Below are 20,234 nucleotides of genomic sequence, written 5' to 3'. Positions count from 1 at the left end.
TTTGGTGCAGAAAAAAATGAAGGGTCGGCATGGCACACATCCCTGTGTTTCAGGCCTACAGCTACTGTCTCTAGTATAGGTAAGCCACCCCTCTAGCAGGGTGCACTATAACACTGGTGAGGGTAGAGTAGCATGAGCCCTGTACCCCTACAGTGTCTAAGTATATTCTTACACATTTTCAGTGCAATAAAGCCATAAAGAGTATATGGTCTGGGAGTTTGTCATTACGAATTCCAGCACACCATTATGGCTTTACTGAAGTCTGGTAAGTCTGATATCAAACTTCTCAGCATGTTAAACCCACACTGATGCCAGTGTGGGATTTAAAGAAAAATGCACTCAGATGGCATCTTAATGATGGCCCCTGGAAAACAACCTAACCCTAGTGTCTTGGCTGACTGGCTGCTCGCCAGCTGCCATCCCCAGACATTTATCTGGAACCCTGGGTCGACAGCCTACCACTCTCGGGGTCCTGAAACAAAGCACATCTTGGGCAGAGGTGTCAAGTCTCCTCCCCCATATTATCATATATCATATCATATCAAGAATTTATAGAGCGCGCGTTCACCCGAGGGTTTCATGGCGCTTACTGATATACTATGGTAAACTCCTGCTCAGAGTCTGAGAGAGATTAAGCCAATGCATGGGCAAACAACCATGTCTTGAGGAGTCGCCTAAACTGAAGAATAGTGACACAGGAACGGATTTCACAGGTAAGAGAGTTCCACAATTTAGTGGCAAGAGTTGCGAACCTGCGTCCTCCTTTGTGTTGAAATTTATAACGGGAATCAGAAGAGTTTGTGATGCAGATCGTAGATTGCGCGTGGGAGTATACTTGGGCAGAAGTTCTTGAATGAATTTAGGGCTACGTGAGTGAAGGGACTTAAACGTCATACAGGCGGCTTTAAAAAGTACGCGCTGAGTAATAGGAAGGTAATGAAGTTGCTTCAACAATGATCTTGCAGATTGCCAAAGCGGGAGATGGAAAATAAGTCTGGCTGCCTGATTTTGAGCCATTTGAAGGCGTTTACTGAGAGTAGCCGGTAGACCCAGGTAGATGGCATTGGCATAGTCTAGATGCGACAATACGATAGCCATCACCACCTGGGTCAAAGCAGATTGAGTGAGCATCCGGCTAATCTTCCTTATTTCCCGAAGTTGGAAGAAACACGAAGATACCACTGAGTTAACTTGAGGTCTCATTGATAGTTCTTCATCAATAAGGACCCCCAAGATTTTGACAGAGCTAGAAGGAGTGGGGGGGAGGCCCAGGTTTAAAGGCCAATAATGTGGCCCCCCAAAGATCTTACTTTTGCCAAAGAGAACCAGCTCTGTCTTCTCAGGGTTAAACTTCAGCTGGTTGCCGTCCATCCACTGGCGTATAAAAAGCATGGTGGATTGAAATTGGTGGACAGAATCTGGGGAATCATCAATAGTAAAAATAAGTTGCAGATCATCTGCATAATTAGTAGTGACTTTAAAAGTTTTTAGAGAGTGAAGCAAGGGAAGCATATAAATGTTGAACCGGATGGGTGATAGGGAGGAGCCCTGAGGCACCCCACAAGTGGTAAGAAGTTTGGAGGATGAAAAAGGTGGTAGGGCGACAGCTTGAGAGCGGTCACAGAGAAAGGATCTAATCCAGTCATGTGCGAGGCGCATATGCCGGCTAGTCTGACACATATCGAGCAGAATGATATGATGATATGATATGATATGATATGTGTTGGACTTGGCCCTTAAGGCAGGTTCACCCCTAATCTTTTTGCTTTAGGTCTGGGATCTGTATGGATGATTTTCTGGTCTGTGCGCACTTTTTCTCTGTGTCCCAGAGTAAAGTGCGTGCATGTAGTTAGGCTGGCCTGCTCTCCCATAGGGATGCATGGGGAATGTCTGTGTCCCTAGTAGTTCCTGATGTGTGGGGAGTGCATGCTCGAGTTTGGTATGTGCGTGTTCGTGGGAATGAATGCTTTGCAATGGTGTATGTGGCATGTGGGTGTCATGAGTAGAAATGCCATTTCTAGGACTTGGCATATTACTGTAAAATATCTCTGCAGTGTGATTGGCTGGAGCTGGCTGGTGAGCCTGGCTCCAGGAAGGCTGGATGGGTCTGCCCGGTGGTGAGTGTGAGATTAGCATGCTTGATGGCTTGGGAGGAGTGCCCCTGGTCCCTGATGGGCCTGGACTTTCCCTGGACAATGCTGGCTCCACCCCCTGTAGTGCGACTGATGGCCCTAGCCCTGCCAGTGAATAGAGAGGGTGGTTGAGGTAAACAGAGTACTTCAAAACCAGCTGCGACTGGTTTTCCCCCCACCCTGCACCCTGAGACAAAGGGGTTTTTCTGTATAAGAAGGGGCTGTGTCCCCATACAATATGTCCTGTCTTTGGTTTTCTTCCAGGATCTTGTCGGAGGGGGCTGCTGCTGCTGCTGCAGGGGCCAAGAGGACCGCCACTTGGCTGTCTCCCTGCCTGGAGACCCAGTGTGCTGGCTCTGGCCCTGCCTTGCCCCTCTGCCTGCCTCCAGACCCTGCTGGAGCTTTCCTGTGCCTGGAGGCGCCCTGATCTTGATTTGTAGCGCTAGGAGCGCTTTCCTTGTGCCCCAGCGCTCAATAGCGCTTTGCTGATATTTCTAGCGCTAGGCGCGCTTTCTGTAACCCCTAAGCGCTTGGGAGCGCGTTGTGTGCAGCCGGTGCCGATATTGCCGATTTTTGGGCGAGCGAGTGCCCACCTCGCTTTATCTTTCAATTGAAGGCCGGTGCCACCCGGCATTGCCCCGTGGAGATTTTATTGATTGAAGCCGGAGCCCACCCGGCGTTTCCCCGTAATCACCGCCGCAGCCGAGGGGGAGTGAAAGCTGTTGCCGGGCCGCTGCCTAGAGCGACCCGGAAGTCCCGCCTCCTGACCCCCAGGGCCGCGCTGCCATTGGCGGCCCCGGCGGAAGTCAGGCGGAGGGGAGAGCGAGACAAGGCCAGGCGGGAGGCGAGAGGAGCAGCCGGCTCCGTCCTCGAGGCTCCCGAGTGGAGGGGAGCCCGCCCGTGGTCCCAGCCGAGCCGCTGAGGAGCCGTCCTGCCACCCAAAGACCCGGTGAGTGCCTGCAAGGGGAGAGGGGCGTCGGGACACATTGCCGGTGTCCGCCCCTCCCCTGTAGCGCGATCTTGCGCGCACTGTTGTGGGAAGCCCGAGGGCTTCAGGGGGCATTATCTATCTTCGAGTCCACCGTGAGGGACTCCAACGTGGCTGCAGTGTGGATTTAGGAGCCCCGAGGCTCCTGGGGACAATTTCTTTATTTAGAGCCCCGAGAGGCTCCAGTGGCCACAGTTAATCCACGAGCCCAGCGAGGCTCAACGCCCACATCGCATTGAGAGCCCTGAGAGAGGCTCTGGGGCATTTTCATTCTATTGAGAGCGCTGGAGCTCTAGATTGCGCATTTGCTTTGTGAGCCCCTGAGAGGCTCCTTGCCCACTTTGTTCTTGAGCCCTCCTGGCTCCAACGTTTGCCCAGTTCATATCAACAACTGTCCAGCACTTAGTGGACAGTTGCTACGTTTAGGCTTTGTGTTCTGTGCTGCCTGCGCAGCTTCCCTGACACTTAGACTCAGGGCATTCCGCCCCTTTCGAGGCCAGTTGGCCTGAGGGACATTGTGAGTGTTGTGCTATGTGCACCCCGCGCATTGTGATTTCTGTGTATGTGATCCTTGCGCAAAATGTTCTAATCTGCACCTCTGTGTTTAATGCCTCATGTGCAATTGTTTATGTCCGCTTACCTTTTCTAAAAGTGACCTGATTAGGTATTTCATGTTTATCCCCTTTGCTAAGAGTGACCTGCATAGAGGATTGTTGATGTCCCATTTTATGTTATCCACTTTGCTAAGAGTGACCTGCATAGAGGATTGTTGATGTCCCATTTTATGTTATCCACTTTGCTAAATGTGACCTGCATAGAGGATTGTTTAGGTTTATCCACTCTGCTAAATGTGACCTGCATAGAGGATTGTTTAGGTTTATCCACTCTGCTAAATGTGACCTGCATAGAGGATTGCTGATGTTTCATTTTATGTGTAGGTTTCCTTCCCTTTGCTAAGAGTGAATTGCTTAGGTGTTGGTATTCCTTCCTTAGGTCCTGCTGAGAAGGTCCTAGTTACCTGCGTGATTACCTACAGTGTTTTAGGGTTGCGTAGGAGGTCTTTACTCTGTTCCAGTGATTACTGGATGTGTGTTGCATTTATAATTTTGGTGCTACTCATTCTATGTTACGACATAAGTGTATATCTACCAGTATTATTTTCTGACAAGTGCTTACCCCTGACAGTGGTCCATGTGGCCCTGTCCTGTACATAATTCCCCTTGTAAATTCTGCCCGTGCCCCTGGCACATTGTACAGTTTGCGTGTGTTATCTAATGTGTTGTTTATTATAATACAAAGGCTATTTTTTATATATATCCTTGTGTGGAGTCTTTCTTTGTGGTGGGCCTTGGGTGTTGTTGCTGGGGTGCGTGCGCAAATACTTAACTCATACCGCCTCCAAGTTTAGCCTAGACTGCTCGCGCCACGTTACCTAGAGGGCGAGTGGGGGTTGCCTTGGTGTGTGACTCCCTTGCCCTGACCTTAGAAATGGTGATCCCTGACTGACCTCGACGCGAGTCTTGGGCGGCCAGGGTCCCGTTTCTAACAATATGATAGAGGTGTGCCCACCTTTGCCAACCCCACCCATCAAGTGGGGGAGGCAAGGTAAAGCACAACTCTCAGTCCCCATCATCTTGAAGATGGGGGGGCAGCCAACCAGAGTGAGGCTTATGCCCCCCTCTCACTGGAGGGTGGCATAATAGGGGGTGTACCCACCCCAAGGAAGGGACGAATTGGTCCCAACCTGCACCTACCTAAAATGCCCCTAAATATAGTATATAGGGGCAACCCTGAACCTTGCCTCCTCAGATAAGAAAAAGTAAGCAGAAGGACCAATGAGCCATGCTAAACGAAGAAGAAGAGGACACCAACTGCTTTGGCTCCAGCCCTACCGAACTGTCCCGCCCTCGACCTGCTCCAGTGGTATCCCGCAGTGTCCTGCAGCCAGCAGCCATCCAGAACCCGGAGGACCTGTCCTGCCTTCACTGAAAAGACTTTGTCTCCCATGAGCACCGGATTTGCTCACCCAAAGACTCTGGCTCTGACCAAATCCATGAGTCTGCACCACTCTGCACCTGACGCCCAGGGCCTGAGTTAGAGTGGCCCAACACTACGAGGAGGTCTCCCTGGTGATCCTTACCCGAGATCCAGTGACCCCTGACCTGCTGCAAGCCTCGAGCCAACACCTGCAGCCTCTATCTGGAGGGTCCCCCCGACCGCGACCAGGAGCTGGTAAGGAAACCCGACGCCATAGGATACCCCTACACCTGATGCCCCACAGCCTTGGGTAGCCCAATCGACAATGTCCAAGCATCCCCCAGCACCTCAACTTACCTCTCCAAACAGTGGTCTCCTCCAGAAGATCTTCGTGTAGATCTTCGTGAGACCTGCTCTACTGCTCTCCAGGGGCAAGGACGTGTCATTCCTGCTTGTGTAGAGGGATGCACATTGGACCCGGGGAGAGGTGCTAACTGTCCTACACTTCAATGAGACTGGGTAGAAGAGTGCAGACTTCTATGGCCCGACTTTCTGCTCTTTTCTTTCTGGAGAAGGGGTAGGCATCCATAGCTCTCCGTGGCTGCTCATGTGGCCTTCCAGCTTTAGCAGATTTCTGTGGGTAGCCAGCCAGGGACAAAGGCCACCTTTCCAGCTTTGTACATGTCAGCACATGGACCACAGGGAGGAAGCAGGATGAATTTTGCCTCAAAGTTACAAGTTCAGAAATGTTAGACCTGGCTTTTCCAGCGGGTTTATCCCCAGAATTTTTGGCCTCCTGTTTTGGACCCTGGTTTTGTAGGTTTTATGACTCTGAGCACTTTGCCACTGCTGATCAGTGCTAAAGTGCATATGCTCTCGCTGTAAATTGTGTTTATGGATTGGTGATTCCATGATTGGCATATATGATTTACTGGTAAGTCCCTAGTACAGTGCACTGTGTGTGCCCAGGGACTGTAAATCAAATGTTGCTAGTGGGCCTGCAGCACTGATTGCGACAACCACATTGAGCAACCTGTAAATGTAACTCAGACCTGCCACTGCAGTGTCTGTGTGCAATCTAGTACTGCCATGTCGACCTGGCAAGTGCACCCACTTACCAGGCCCTAACCTTCCCTTTTCTTACATGAATGACACCCCTAAGGTAGACCTAAGGTAGCCCCATGGGCAGGGTCTAAGGCTATCTGTCCCATAAGATTGAGTGGGAGTTTATTTATAACATCTTATAAATATAAATTCCCATTGGGACAATTTCGAAATAAGGAGTTTAGTATGCCTGAACTCAGAATCTAAAAATGCATCTTTTAGTAAAGATGATTTCAATATTGTATGTTTGAAAATACCACTTTTAGAAAGTGGGTATTTTCTTGCTTAGCCATCCTGTGTGCTGCTGCTAGGTTTGGGTATTGACTGTCTGGCTTTTGAATGACAGGGGCTGGGGAAGTGCATTCTCTCAGACGTCCACCAGGGGGGTGTTGATGTGTGTCCTTTCCTGAATGAGTCAGGGCAGGGCTGAATAGACCAGGGCTGCATTTAGAGTAGGTAGAGGAGATTTCCGTGCACCTGACTAGGCCTGGTCTGCCTTACACAATGCTGTCTCCTCCTCCTGCCGGCAAGCTGCACCAGAAAGGACAAAACTGGTTTAGGATGGGCAAAGAGCTCCTCTGCCACCAGAGAACAAAGGAATTTGTGCTATAAAAAGTGGGGCCCAGACCTCTGAACTTTAGATTACTGCTTAACTAATGAACCTGCCAGGAAGAGGAACTGGGAAAGCTGGAGGAGGAGTACTGCCCCTGTGCTGTGTGCTGTTGGGGTTGCCCTGCAGTAAGACATCGACGCATCACCTCCCTGCACAGTAAGAAACCGACGCATCACCTCCCTGCACAGTACGGAACCGACTCATCGCCGCCCCTGTGTGCCAGTAAGGCACCAACGCATCACTTTCCCTGAAATAAGGAACTGAAGCATCACCTTCTTGGACGAAAGGAACCAACGCATCACCTTCACTGCGACAGTTTTTGTTTGTGCGTGTGACGCAACCAAGGTACTTTGTGTGAAACATGTTGCATCTGCAATTTGCTTTGAACAGAACTCTTTCTACCTTTTGAAAGTCATATTTTATTACTGTATCATGGATTTTTGTAGTTTTGGTCTTGTTTGGTGTAGATAAAGATTACTTATTATTCTAAACTGGTGTGGTGTCCATTTGTAGTGTTTTCACTGTATTACTGTATGTGTGCACAAATGCTTTACACACTGCCTCTGAGATATGGCTGTCTGCTCGTGCCAAGCTACCAAGGGGGTGAGCAGGGCTTAATTTAAAAGTGTATTCCCCTTACCCTGACTAGGAAGAAGGGTCCCTACTTGGACAGAGGAGCAAACCATTGCCAACTAGACACCCCCATTTCTAACAAGTAACCACTGCCAGCTAGCCTGATAAAACACTATAGAAGACTACTGTAAGCTATTGTGGTTCCCCTGGTTCTGATTCCCGTAAGCAAAAATACAAAATCATGCCCAAAAAGAAAATGAAAAATACTAAATCTGGGTAGTGTCTGCGGCACAGTCCCCCTGGTGCTACTCTGAGCAAGAGTTTTCCTTCTCTCGTCTTCACAACGATAGAGGAAGGCACAAAAGAGCTGCCTTCTCCCACCAGTAAGAGTGATTGCCACTGTAGGAAGGTGGATACCTGACTATGGTTGCCCCCAATTTTTTTGCCTGGTGTTTTGCTGGTTTTCCGACTTAGTTGTCCTGGGGCCCGGCCAATCAGGACCCCAGGCCTACTGCTCTCTCTCTAAAATGGATTCCATGTACCTTAGGTGCATTTACCAATTGGTACTGGGCCACCTTATCAGACCCTGTAACTCAGGGCATAGGTGTACCCAGGGCCTACCAGGGGCTGAAGCATGTATTATGCCACCCCCGGATGGCCATCTAAATCTGACACAACTGGCTGCATGACAGCTGGGGCAAGGTGGTGTAATCACCCTTTGCTTTAGATATAGTATACCTATATCTAACCCTAAAATGGACACACAGATTCCTATCAGTCACTCCTATGGCAGGCCTTGACAATCCAGAAGGCAGAGTGCTTGGAATCGTGTGAGATGGTGCTCTGGCATGAGCTGAGCCCGTTTGCAGCTTGCGGAACCAAGTCCTAATAGCTGTTCCATGATAACGCATACCATATACTCTTAAGTGCATTATAATCCTCGCGGTTAAATGCTATCTTTGGTATCGCTTTATCAAAACATGTCGAGTAAGGTGTCATACGAATTGGAATACTAACCCCTCGCCAATTCTGGCGACGGGGTTAGCATTCCACCCTTCTAGAGGGACACGACATGTATGTAACTGTGAACCCCGGTTAAAGTTATCTCAAGCCTCAGCATCACAAAATGGATGCTGCCACCACAGACACGAGTCTGACCCCCTGCAGCTGGGAGTCCTTCCAGCGAGGGGAGCTTGGACAAAGGGTTTCCTGTCATGGGCGGTGCTAGCACCATCCCAGACAAGGTTTTGTGTATCCTGGGTAGGCAGGGCTTTACAGGAAGGTGACTGCAAGTGGCACCCCGGTGCTCACTACGCATCTGCCGGCTAGAACCAGTTCCAGGGGCACACCAGCCCCTGGCCTGGGGAAAGTCCGGCATGGGAGAGGGGTGTAACCACCCCCCTTCCTGGTCCCACCCCTAGGGCAGGACCTAGTCGCGTACCCACCCCTTTCTTTAGGATAAAGGCAGGAGCGGGGACCCTTCCAAATTAGATCATCTTTGAATCAAGAAACTACTTTCCACGAAAGGAACTCTCGACTCTTCTCAAGATTTCTCCCTTGTGACTAAGGAGTAGTCACCCTGCATCTGCAGGCACCATCTAAGAACTCTGCGGTTTGCTGCACGTCCTTCCTCCGGAATCCGACTGCCCAGCTCGACGAGACCCGGCTTCCCTGGCACCTCTGACCTCTACCTACCTCTACAGCTAAGCTGAGAACCGTAGGTACGACGAGACCTCGAGGGACCGGCCATCATCAGAACTGCACGACTTCTATCCAGCACGACCGCCGAGGGATCCTCTGGTGGGTGCTTTGGGGTCCGAGAAGCCCCGACCCTGAGCAGCTCCTGCACCGAAGTCCAGCCCCCCAGCATCCCCGAGATCTGCGTGGGGCCCTTCTGCTTTGTGGCTGCTCACCGCGTTGTCTGGCTACTAGCCCGCTGGCTTGTGGCCTTCCCGACGACGACCGACGACATCACCACTGCTGGTCTGGTTGCTCCAGACTGGCCCTTGCTCCCTTCCAAAAGAGGAGCACCCCGGACCCTTCTGGTCCACTCCAGACGCCATTTTAGGTCCACCGCGTGGGCTTGAATTTGCCAAGACTTGTTGCCCCCATCCTGGGTCCAGCGACGTTGACAGCATCAACCATCGTGGAACAGCTCGCACCTCCATCCTGGTCGCCGACAACGCCTCCTGGTCCGTGAGACTGCAGAGCCCAGTGTCGCCCACTCACCTGTTCGAGGTGACTACCATCCGGTGCCCTCCTGGTGCCATCTGATCACTGGCTAGTGGTCACGAACTTGGTCCCCTCTGCTTTCAGGTGTCATCCATCTTAGATTCAGGCTTGTATCCATCGAACAATCTTCACTGGTCGCCTGCCAGCAACTTCTTTCTTCAGGCTCCTGGTTCGTCAACGAGGATTCCCGACGTCTTTTCAGACCTATGCAGCTGCAGCCCCTGGGCTAGGTAACTTCGACATTTCGGTGCCCCAGCATAGCCTCACTATCCCAGGGTCTAGATCCACAGTCGTTTTCAACCTACCTTATCGGGTTCGCCCGAGAACACTAACTTTGCCTTTACTAGCCTCCATAGACTTTGTCCCGCATCCCGCGTGAGAGTGTACACTCTGCACCCGAGTCCCCTAGGCCTCCTACTAGTAATCTGAAGGTTCAGTAACGTAGTCCTAGCGATTCCAAAGCCTATTAGTCCAGTACTTACCTGCTAGTAATTTTGCATTCCACTTTCATAGTATATGGTTTTTCGTGCCCCTCGGCATTTGTGTAAATTGTGCAACTTAAAGTATTTTCGTAAGAGTTTTGTTGTGTGCTTAGTACCCTGTCCTCATAAAGAGTACAGGGCTGTTGTGATCTAAATAAATACACTGTTTATTTTCATAACACTTGTGTGGTGTCCTTTCACTTGGTGCTCAAGGGGTATTTGTGATGGTATAACAGCTGGCTTAACACGCCCTCTAGAGTTTAGCCCGAAGACTGCTCGTATCCATGCTACTAGGATAGCTGGTCTATAAGGTTGACTTACAACCAATCACCATAAGGGTTGTTTGGACTGATACATAGTGATCACTAGAATAGTGAACACTGAATATCAGGCCAACTTCTCACAGCCACCTCATTGACATTAAACAACTTGCAAGCAAGCCTCTGCTCCTGCTCTTGGGATGCACATGAAAGAGAAAAAATATATTTTTGGAGCCTCCAAAAGAAAAACAAGTAGCGAAGTTGGAGGAACACAGTCTGACATTTGATCTCATCTTTGAATATACAACAAATGTGAGAGATAACAAGAATTACATCACTGTTTACAGAAATGGAAGTCGAGCAACTGAAAAGATAGAGTGCTTATCTGCAGTGCTCTTGGACAAAAGAAAAAGTCGTCCCTTTCACCTTTGCTAAAATGGGACAAGTGAAAGGCTATAAGTACTGGGGCTCTGCTCCAGAGGCGTGAACAACCGATGAAAAAAAGGAGCAAATAAAAAAGACTAACCACTCGGAAGCAAGGATTTTTAAAGGACACTGAAAAAAGAATGAAACGGAATGGGCGGGTGTGAGAAGTTGGCCTGGTATATGGTGTTCACTATCCTAGTGAGCACCTTGCACCAGTCCAAACGACCCTTATGGTGATTGGTTGTAAGTCAACCTTATAGACCAGCTATCCTAATGGTAGCGTGGACAAAGCAGTCTTAGGCTAAACTCAAGAGGGCATGAGAAGCCAGCTGTTTTACCATATGCAATCCCTTTTAATACCAAATGGAAGGACACCACACAAGTTATATATTACAAAATATATGAATTTATTTCTAGAATAATCCCCTTAACTCTTTATGAGCACAGGAGCACAACGTTAAACAAAGAACACAGTATAACATACAATAAGCTGCACAATTATGGATAGGCCGGGTGGCCACTCAAACCATATATTAAGAAAGTGGTATAAGTACCACATCGCGAACAATGAATAGGCCTAGGGCCTAGGGAATCGCTGGGCCTACACTGGACTGACGAAGGATAGGCCAGGAGAGGCCCACAGGATACGGGTGCAGAGTCTATAGGCAACCGTGTTACCATACAAGTCAATGGTGCGTAAAAATCAGAAAGTTATAGGTTTCGGAGACTTCCGACTGGACTAGAACTTAGCCACTTAAAACTAGGACACTAGAGGTGTAATCCACTATAGGAGCACCGGAGTTAGATCGTTACCTCACCCACAGGAAGCGGGTTCATAGGTGCCAAAGTGTGTCGGGTTTCGTCGTGAAGTTCTATGGAGCCTGGAGATGAAGATGCTGCAGGCGGCCAGGAGAGAAGAGTCCGGTTGGATCCAAGGGTGGATCGAAGATGTATAGTACCTGAAAGCAGAGGGGACAATGTTCAGGTCACTAGCCAGTGACCAGCGAGGAACCAGGATGGAACCAGGCGATGTCGGGTTGCAATCAGGTGATGTCGAGGTGTTTGTCTCCGCTGCCACGTGGACCAGGAAGGATTGAGGATGACCAGCTGGTGAACACGAGCTGTCCCACGAAGGCTCTTGCTGTCGGCGGTGTCGGTACTCAATTCGGAGTCACCAAGCCTTGGCAAAGGCAACCCACGTAGGATTCGAAGTTGTCTTCTTAATCGGGCCGGGAGGGTCAGATCGATGGCTCCTTTTCGGGGGAGCTGGAGCCAGTCTGGAGCAACCAGACCAGCAGTGTAGTTTTGGTGTTTCGGCGTCACAGAGGCCACTAGCCAACAGGCAAGCGACTGGACAACGCGTCAAGCAGGAAAAGTGCAAAAGGGCCCCACGCAGCACTCGGCGAGTGCGGAGAGGTGATCTTTGGAGCACAGGCTGCTCTGGGCTGGGGCTTCTCAACCCCCAAAGCACAGCATCGAGGGAACCTCAGGGGCTGCACTGGAAGCACTTCGTCGACTTTTCAAGATGGCCGGTCCCACGTCTCTTGTCGCCTCCACGGGTCTAAGCTTTGCTTGGACTGTGGATTGGGCTGTTGGAAGTCTGGGAGCCCAGGTCTTGTCGGTCTCTGTTGTTCGAGCTCCGGCGGGAGCAACGGCAAAGAAAGCCTTGTCGCGCTGATGGTGCCTGCTTGCACAGGGTGGCTACTCCTTGACCACAAGGGAGATTCTTCAGTCTTCTATGTTCAGTAGATGTCGAAGGATCCAGAGTTTCATTTCAAAGTTTCAGTAAGGATGATCTAAATTGCATTGGCACAGCTCCTACCTTTATTCCAAATCAAGGGGCTGGATCACCTGCTAGGTCCCTCCTATTGGTGGGACCCAGGAAGGGGGTGGTTACACCCCTTTCCCTTTGTCCAGTTTAGCGCCAGACCTGGGGCTGGAGTGCCCCAGCACCGGTTTGAACTGGACTATGCATGGGGTGCCTTGTGCGCACCAGGCAGGATCTAGTTTCATTCAACCCTCCCTGTTACAATCCACTATCTCCTGTCTGGGGTGGTGTAACACCTCCCTGTGACAGGATACCATTTGTCCAGGCCTCCCCTGCCGGAGTTTCGGTCATCAGCAGGAGGCCAGACTCGTGTCTGTGGCAGCAGCATCCATTTTGTGATGCTGGGGTTCTGGTTAGATTTAACCACGTTTAAGCAAAGTAACATGTCTTCTTTCTCTAGGAGGGTGGAATTCTACCCCCATTGCCAGAACTGGCAAGGGGGTATAATTCCAAAGCGTATGACACCTTACACGACATGTTTTGATAAAGCCAAACCAAAGTTAGCAAGTAACCGCATGGATTATAATGCACTTAAGAGTATATGGTAAGGGAGTTGGTCCCGAAAGCTGCAGACAGGCTCTGCTCATGCTAGAGCACCATCTCACATAAAACCAAGCACTCTGCCTCCGGAATTGATAAGGCCTGCCATAGGAGTGACTTATAGGTGCATATGTGTCCAGATATAGGTTTAGATATAGGTATACTATATCTAAGCAAGGGGTGATTACACAACCTTGCCCCAGCTGAGTGATCAGCCAGTTGTGTCAGTTTGGATAGCCAGCCAGGGGTGACAAAAGATATGTTGCAGCCCCTGGTAGGCCTTGGATACACCTATGCCCTCGGTACCTATAGTACACTGTACAGGGGCTGATAAGGTGACCCAATGTCCAATTGGTTATGTACCTAAAGTACATGATGTGAATTTAGAGAGAGAACAGCAGGCTGTGAGTCTGATTAGCAGGCCCACAGCCACATGAAGTCGAAAACCATTGAGGCAAAAAGCAAAAATTGGGGTGACCATAGAAAAGCATACCCTACTCTCCTACATAACCCCTCCCCCCCCAAACGCAGGGACATTAAACTTAACCTTGACCAGATAAGTCTTCATGTTCTAAGTGGAAATACCTGGAGAGACCATCTGCATTACCATGGTCAGTCCCTTGTCTGTGTTCCACTGCAAAGTCCATCCCCTGTAAGGAAATGGACCACCTGAGCAGTTTGGGATTTTCACCCTTCATCTGATTTAGCCACAAGAGGGGCTTATGGTCTGTCTGAATTCAAAAGTGAGTGCCAAACAAGTATGGTCTCAACTTCTTCAGGGCCCAAAGCACAGCAATGGCCTCCCTCTCAATGGCTGACCAACGTTTCTCTCTAGGGGTCAGCCTTCTGCTAATGAAAGCAATGGGCTGGTCTTGACCATCTACATTAAGTTGTGAAAGCACAGCTCCCACCCCCAACTCAGAAGCATCTGTTTGGACAATGAACTCTTTGGAGTAGTCAGGACTCTTTAGGATAGGTGCAGAGCACATGGTCTTCTTCAGATCATCAAATGCCTTTTGACAGCTAACTGTCCACTAAACCTTCTTTGGCATCTTTTTGGATGTCAGATCATTTAATGGTGTCACAATGGACCCATAATTCTTCACAAATTCCTGTAATACCCAGTCAGGCCCAAGAAAGCTCTGACCTGTGTCTAGGTGGTTGGAGGAGCCCAGTCCTGTATGGTCTGGATCTTACTCTCCAATGGTTGAACCTGACCCCCACCTACTAGGTGGCCCAGGTACACAACCTTGCTCTGCCCTATCTGGCACTTGGTAGCCTTGATAGTCAGTCATCAACAAAAACCCTGTCCAATAGAGGTGGATTATGTCAGTTAATTGAATAACAGAACAGTCTGTAAGTACTGATAACTGTTATCCTCCCCTCTATACTTTCGATCTAGTAAGGGGACGTTTCACTGCACTACGTCCTGAGTTCCTTGAAATTAAAGACAAAACCAATAGGCCAACACCTCTTTGACAGTTACACAGAACACAACAACAAATTGTCTGACACCTTTAATCAGTATCAAGTGTCCACCTCATCAGATTGGACCAAGTTCTGTTTAGAAAAAATGTGAAAGAACCGAATGACACCTCACGGAAACACCACCAACGGGGTAACTGGTATGCAATCTCCAGACAGGGCCCCTGTCTCATCATCGGTTGTCATCCGGTTCATAAAGAAATAAAGAAAGCGTGTCCAAAACAACAAACCAAAAAAGTGTGTAGAAAAGTGGAAGCAGGGAAAGTCTGCTAGTGACAATCAAAAAGTGCATAAAAAACAGCAAACGATTCTCTTCATAATGTTATTCATAGAGAAACCCCTGGCACTGCCAATGCGACCCCTGGCCTCAGAGGTGGCAACACCGTGTCAGGAACACAGGGGCAGAACCACATTAATTATAGTCAGCCCGTTTTGTTTTTTAGGTCTCGCCTTTTCCATTGGAAAACGGCGAGAATTCAAGTGCTCAAAATACTCTTGAAACCAAGGGTTTTTTGGTGCGGTTTTCTTTGAGTTCACGTGAATCACGTGACCAAACAAGCACGAGCATCAGCCTCCCTCCCTCCCTTCTAATTGCATTTTTTCACACGCATCTCTTAAACACACTGAAGTACCACGGCAGGCACTGACACGTCAGCCTCGCTCTGGCCTCACTTCTCCTCCCCCCTAATTGCTCTCACTCTCCATCTGTTGCCACACAGCATTCCATCATCAAAGGCATCAGCCTCGCTCTGGCCTCACTTCGCCTCCCCCCTAATTGCTCACACTCTCCATCTGTTCCCACATGCACTGACCAGGCAGCCCACCCCCTCCCTCTCCAGCACGCGCCCCATTCTATCTCTGTTGCCACAGCCTCGCGGCGCCAATGCTTGTTTTCTGTGCATTCTGTGACTTGTAGTGCTCGGATTTTTTGGGGCATGCAGCAGACCACAAATCCCAGAAGGTAAATAAAAACCAGGACTGCAGCAGCTTGTTACGCATGAACCTGTGAAACTTCGCAGGGCTGGACAGGAAGGACATCCTTTTGACCAGCTGTCGCCATCTCCCACGATCACGTGCCTGCCTCTTACTCCTCATTGGCACATCAGGAAACCAAGTTACCTTGCATGCTAGCAAATGTACTCCGCATCCATCAGTGTCAATATCAAACCCACTGGCACTGAGTCACTTTTAACACAATACTCACTCTACCTGCAGCGCAAGCCGCCTTAACCGAGCCCCGCACAGAGTCGCACACTCTCTCTCGCATTTTCAGGTAGTGAAAGCCAGCCAGCTGGAAATGTGTCTAAATACTACACTAACTCATTGCGTCACACTACAACATGCCTTCCCCCGTAAGCCTTGCCCTACTAATGTCAACATGCTCTGCATGACATTTGCATATGTGCTTGCGACAGCATGATTTGCATGCTAATGTGCACACCTGCTAACCAGCTGCCGCGTGCACCTCTGCCACCCCGGCCGGTGCTGTGATGCAGCTGCCACGTGCCACTCTGCCACCCCGGCCTACCGGTGCTGTGATGAAGCCACCGCATGCCACTTTGCCACCCCGGCCTACCGGTACTGTGCTGTGATGCGGCACGCTTTCATAAAACCCAGACTTTGCAGTAAAGCACATTCAGTGCAACCCATACATGTGGAAATGGAGCATGAACAACCCAGGACCCTTCGTGTGACCAGAGCAGAGATCACCCATACACTAGAAGTGCACGACAGACCCTGTCCCGACAGGGCCCCAGATTCAAGAACCCGCACATCTTGTCCATGAGAGGACATTGTCTTCTGTTCAAAAAGTACTGGAAACCAATTTTTTTCAGACAGGCCTTCGTGTAAACAGATGTGATGAGAAGCAAGGGGAGGGACGTGCAACAATGGCTGGCAGAACAGAAGGAAAGGGGCAGTGAGTGGGCTGATTATTCCCGAGACCCAGCGGTATTTTTAGGACCCCAGCACTGGAGGTGCAACATTTATGCATACATTTTAAAGCAAGCTGTGCACCTTAGTTAATGACCAGGCATCTAACACGGCTAATGCTAGCAGGTAGAAACAAATAGTTTGCTAACCTGGTCCCTACGAAAACTTGTACCATTCCTTCCTGTGACATTAACTGACTGGACACTAACTGAGCCACCTGTAGCTCTCTGTTGACAGCATCCCCGGCTCACTCGTCCTTCAATAACCATACAGTCTCTCTGTACTCACTCTGGTATTCTAGCAGCCAAACTGGAAAGTCTGTACTTCGTTGTTGAAAATGTACTAATGTCCTTTAAAACCGGCCCCTCAGAGTGGGGGTAAAGATCGCATCCTTCGTTCCCACGACTGGCACTTTTTGTGCGCCCCAGGCTGCTGCAACAGTCACAGCAAAACTGCCATATTTATGAATGAGGAGGCCACTTACACGGGTAATGCCACTAGATGGCACCATATGTTCTCTTTCTGAATCCCAACAGGGCAATTTGAAGCAGGCCTTCGTCCGAGAAAAGGTTTCGGTTTAAATGTGTTGAATCTCGCCTACAACGTCGAACATACCTGCATAAGACACTCTGCTTCATCGATATGCACCAACTTAAAGTGTGCACCAAGTTCTTCCATGGCGCTCCGAAGTGGTCATATACAGGTTTGGCACTATAAAAACGACAATAAACATCTGAGACATGAAGAAACTACAATACACTTTAAAAATTTAAATGAGGATTGGAAAAATGCATGGACGTTAGTACACCAAAATGCGGCAGCGGAAGTGACCCTTTGCCCATAATGATGGCACAGGAAGTGACATCATGTGACCTTTGACCCTGCATCGTCCCAAGAAGTGATGTCACATAACCTTAATCCTGATGACATCACAATAATTAACACTGCCGAAGCCACATATTTTCATAATTAATATAATATATACTTCTGGAGGAGAACAAAGGGTTGGGGGTTCTCTTTTAAAGAAAATTTTGAAAAAATGGGCTTATGTTTATGTTTTCTGTAGTGTTTCCATCCAACCCGCCCACTCCATCCATCCATCCATTCCCCCACTCCATCCATCCATCCCCCCCTCCATCCATCCATCCATACCACCACTCCATCTATCCATCCCCCCAACAATCCATCCCCCAACCATCCATCCCCCCATCCATCCATCCATCACCCCCATCCATCCATTACCCCCATCCCCCATCCATCCATCCCTCCCACTCCATCCATCCCCCCATCCATCCCCCATCCCTCCCCCAGTCCATCCCCTGATCCATCCATCCCCACAGTCCATCCCCCACTAATCCATCCCCCCACTCCATCCATCCATCCAACCACCCCCCACTCCATCCATCCATCCATCCCCCCACTCCATCCATCCATCCATCCCCCCACTCCATCCATCCACCCCCCCACTCCATCCATCCATCCCACTCCATCCATCTATCCATCCCACTCCATCATCCATCCATTCCATCCATCCATCCATCCCCCCACTCCTCCATCCATTCCCCCGACTCCATCCATCCATCCCTCCCCCGCCCCACACTCCATCCCTCCCCGCCCCACACTCCCTCCCTCCCCCGTCCCACTCTCCATCCCTCGCCCACCCTCCATCCCTCGCCCACCCTCCATCCCTCGCCCTCCCTCTATCTCTCGCCCTCCCTCTATCTCTCGCCCTCCCTCTATCTCTCGCCCTCCCTCTATCTCTCTCTCGCCCTCCCTCTATCTCTCTCTCGCTCTCCCTCTATCTCTCTCTCGCTCTCCCTCTATCTCTCTTTCTCCCTCCCTCTATCTCTCTTTCGCCCTCCCCATTTCTCTCTTTCGCCCTCCCTCTATCTCTCTCTCGCCCTCCCTCTATCTCTCTCCCTCCCTCCCTCTATCTCTCTTTCGCCCTCCCTCTATCTCTCTTTCGCCCTCCCTCTATCTCTCTCTCGCCCTCCCTCTATCTCTCTTTCGTCCTCCCTCTATCTCTCGCCCTCCCTCTATCTCTTGCCCTCCCTATATCCCTCTCTCACCCTCCCTCTATCTCTCTCTCGCCCTCCCTCTATCTCTTTCGCCCTCCCTCTATCTATCGCCCTCACTATCTATCGCATCATCACAGCATCACTCGGCACCACATCAGCATCACTCAGGGGCACCACAACATCACTATGCGCTACCACAGCATCACTCAACGCCACAGCACCGCTCAACGCAACAGCACCACTCAACGCCACAGCACCACTCAACGCCACAGCTCCACTCAACGCCACAGCTCCACTCAACGCCACAGGACCACTCAACACCACAGCACCACTCAACGCCACAGCACCACTCAAAGCCACAGCACCACTCAAAGCCACAACACCACTCAACACCACAGCACCACTCAAAGCCACAGCACCACTCAATGCCACAGCACCACTCAACGCCAAAGCATCACTCAACGCCACAGCGTCACTCAATGCCACAGCGTCACTCAACGCCACAGCGTCACTCAACGCCACAGCGTCACTCAACGCCACAGCATCACTCAACGCCACAGCATCACTCAATGCCACAGCATCACTCAGCACCACTTAACACCACAGCACCACTGAATGCCACAGCATCACTCAGCACCACTGGATGCCACAGCATCACTCAGCACCACTGGATGCCACAGCATCACTCAGCACCACTGAATGCCACAGCATCACTCAGCACCACTGAAGGCCACAGCATCACTCAGCACCACTGAAGGCCACAGCATCACTCAGCACCACTGAAGGCCACAGCATCACTCATCACCACTGAAGGCCACAGCATCACTCAGCACCACTGAAGGCCACAGCATCACTCAGCACCACTGAACGCCACAGCATCACTCTGTGCAACCATTCAACAACAAATAGTTCTAATATGTTCTCTCAATGTTTCAAGCTTTATTACAAATGTCACAAAAAGATGTTAATATTTCACTACTGTTCTTGGATTTTCATCACAATAAAATACAATGAACATAATCTTTGCAAAAGTTATTTACAAAAGTTTAAGCTATTGCCATTACAAATTACAATAACTTTTATTTAAGTATTAAATATTAAACTAAATAAAAGCCATTGCTATTTGTAATATTAATACATCTAAGTCATGTAAATACAACCCATACTGCATTACAAATGCTATAGGTGTTACGTTTGCGAAAGTTAAAACTATTGGCATTGTAAATGACCAAGCTATTAATTTTGATATTTTCATAACCAACACATAAATAAAATATTTGTCATTTACAATACCAATAGCTTAAACTTTCCTAATACGAGACCTATTGCATTGCAAATGCTTGTTTACACTAATAGTGAAGAATAGAAATGAAATGTAATATTATTCACTATTAATGTAATACAAAATGAAGCACACTTAGGACATTTGGTGGCAGCTGTGGTAGGTAAAAAATATGTTTTAATGGATGCTATATGCGTGCTTGCAGGTCAGTGTTTAAGTGTGCGAGAGCAAGAGTATGATTGAGCAAGTGCATCTGTATGTATAAGCAAGTGTGTGTGTGTGAGTGAAAGTGAATGGGTCATGTGAGAGGTAATGAGTGAGATTATGACCCTGATCTTCTATTCTTTGACATGAGGCAATGC

The sequence above is a fragment of the Lissotriton vulgaris genome, chromosome 12, assembly GCF_964263255.1.
Source record: "Lissotriton vulgaris chromosome 12, aLisVul1.2, whole genome shotgun sequence".
Taxonomy (NCBI): domain Eukaryota; kingdom Metazoa; phylum Chordata; class Amphibia; order Caudata; family Salamandridae; genus Lissotriton; species Lissotriton vulgaris.
The sequence above is the reverse complement of the archived record's forward strand: the minus strand, read 5'-3'. Positions refer to the sequence as shown.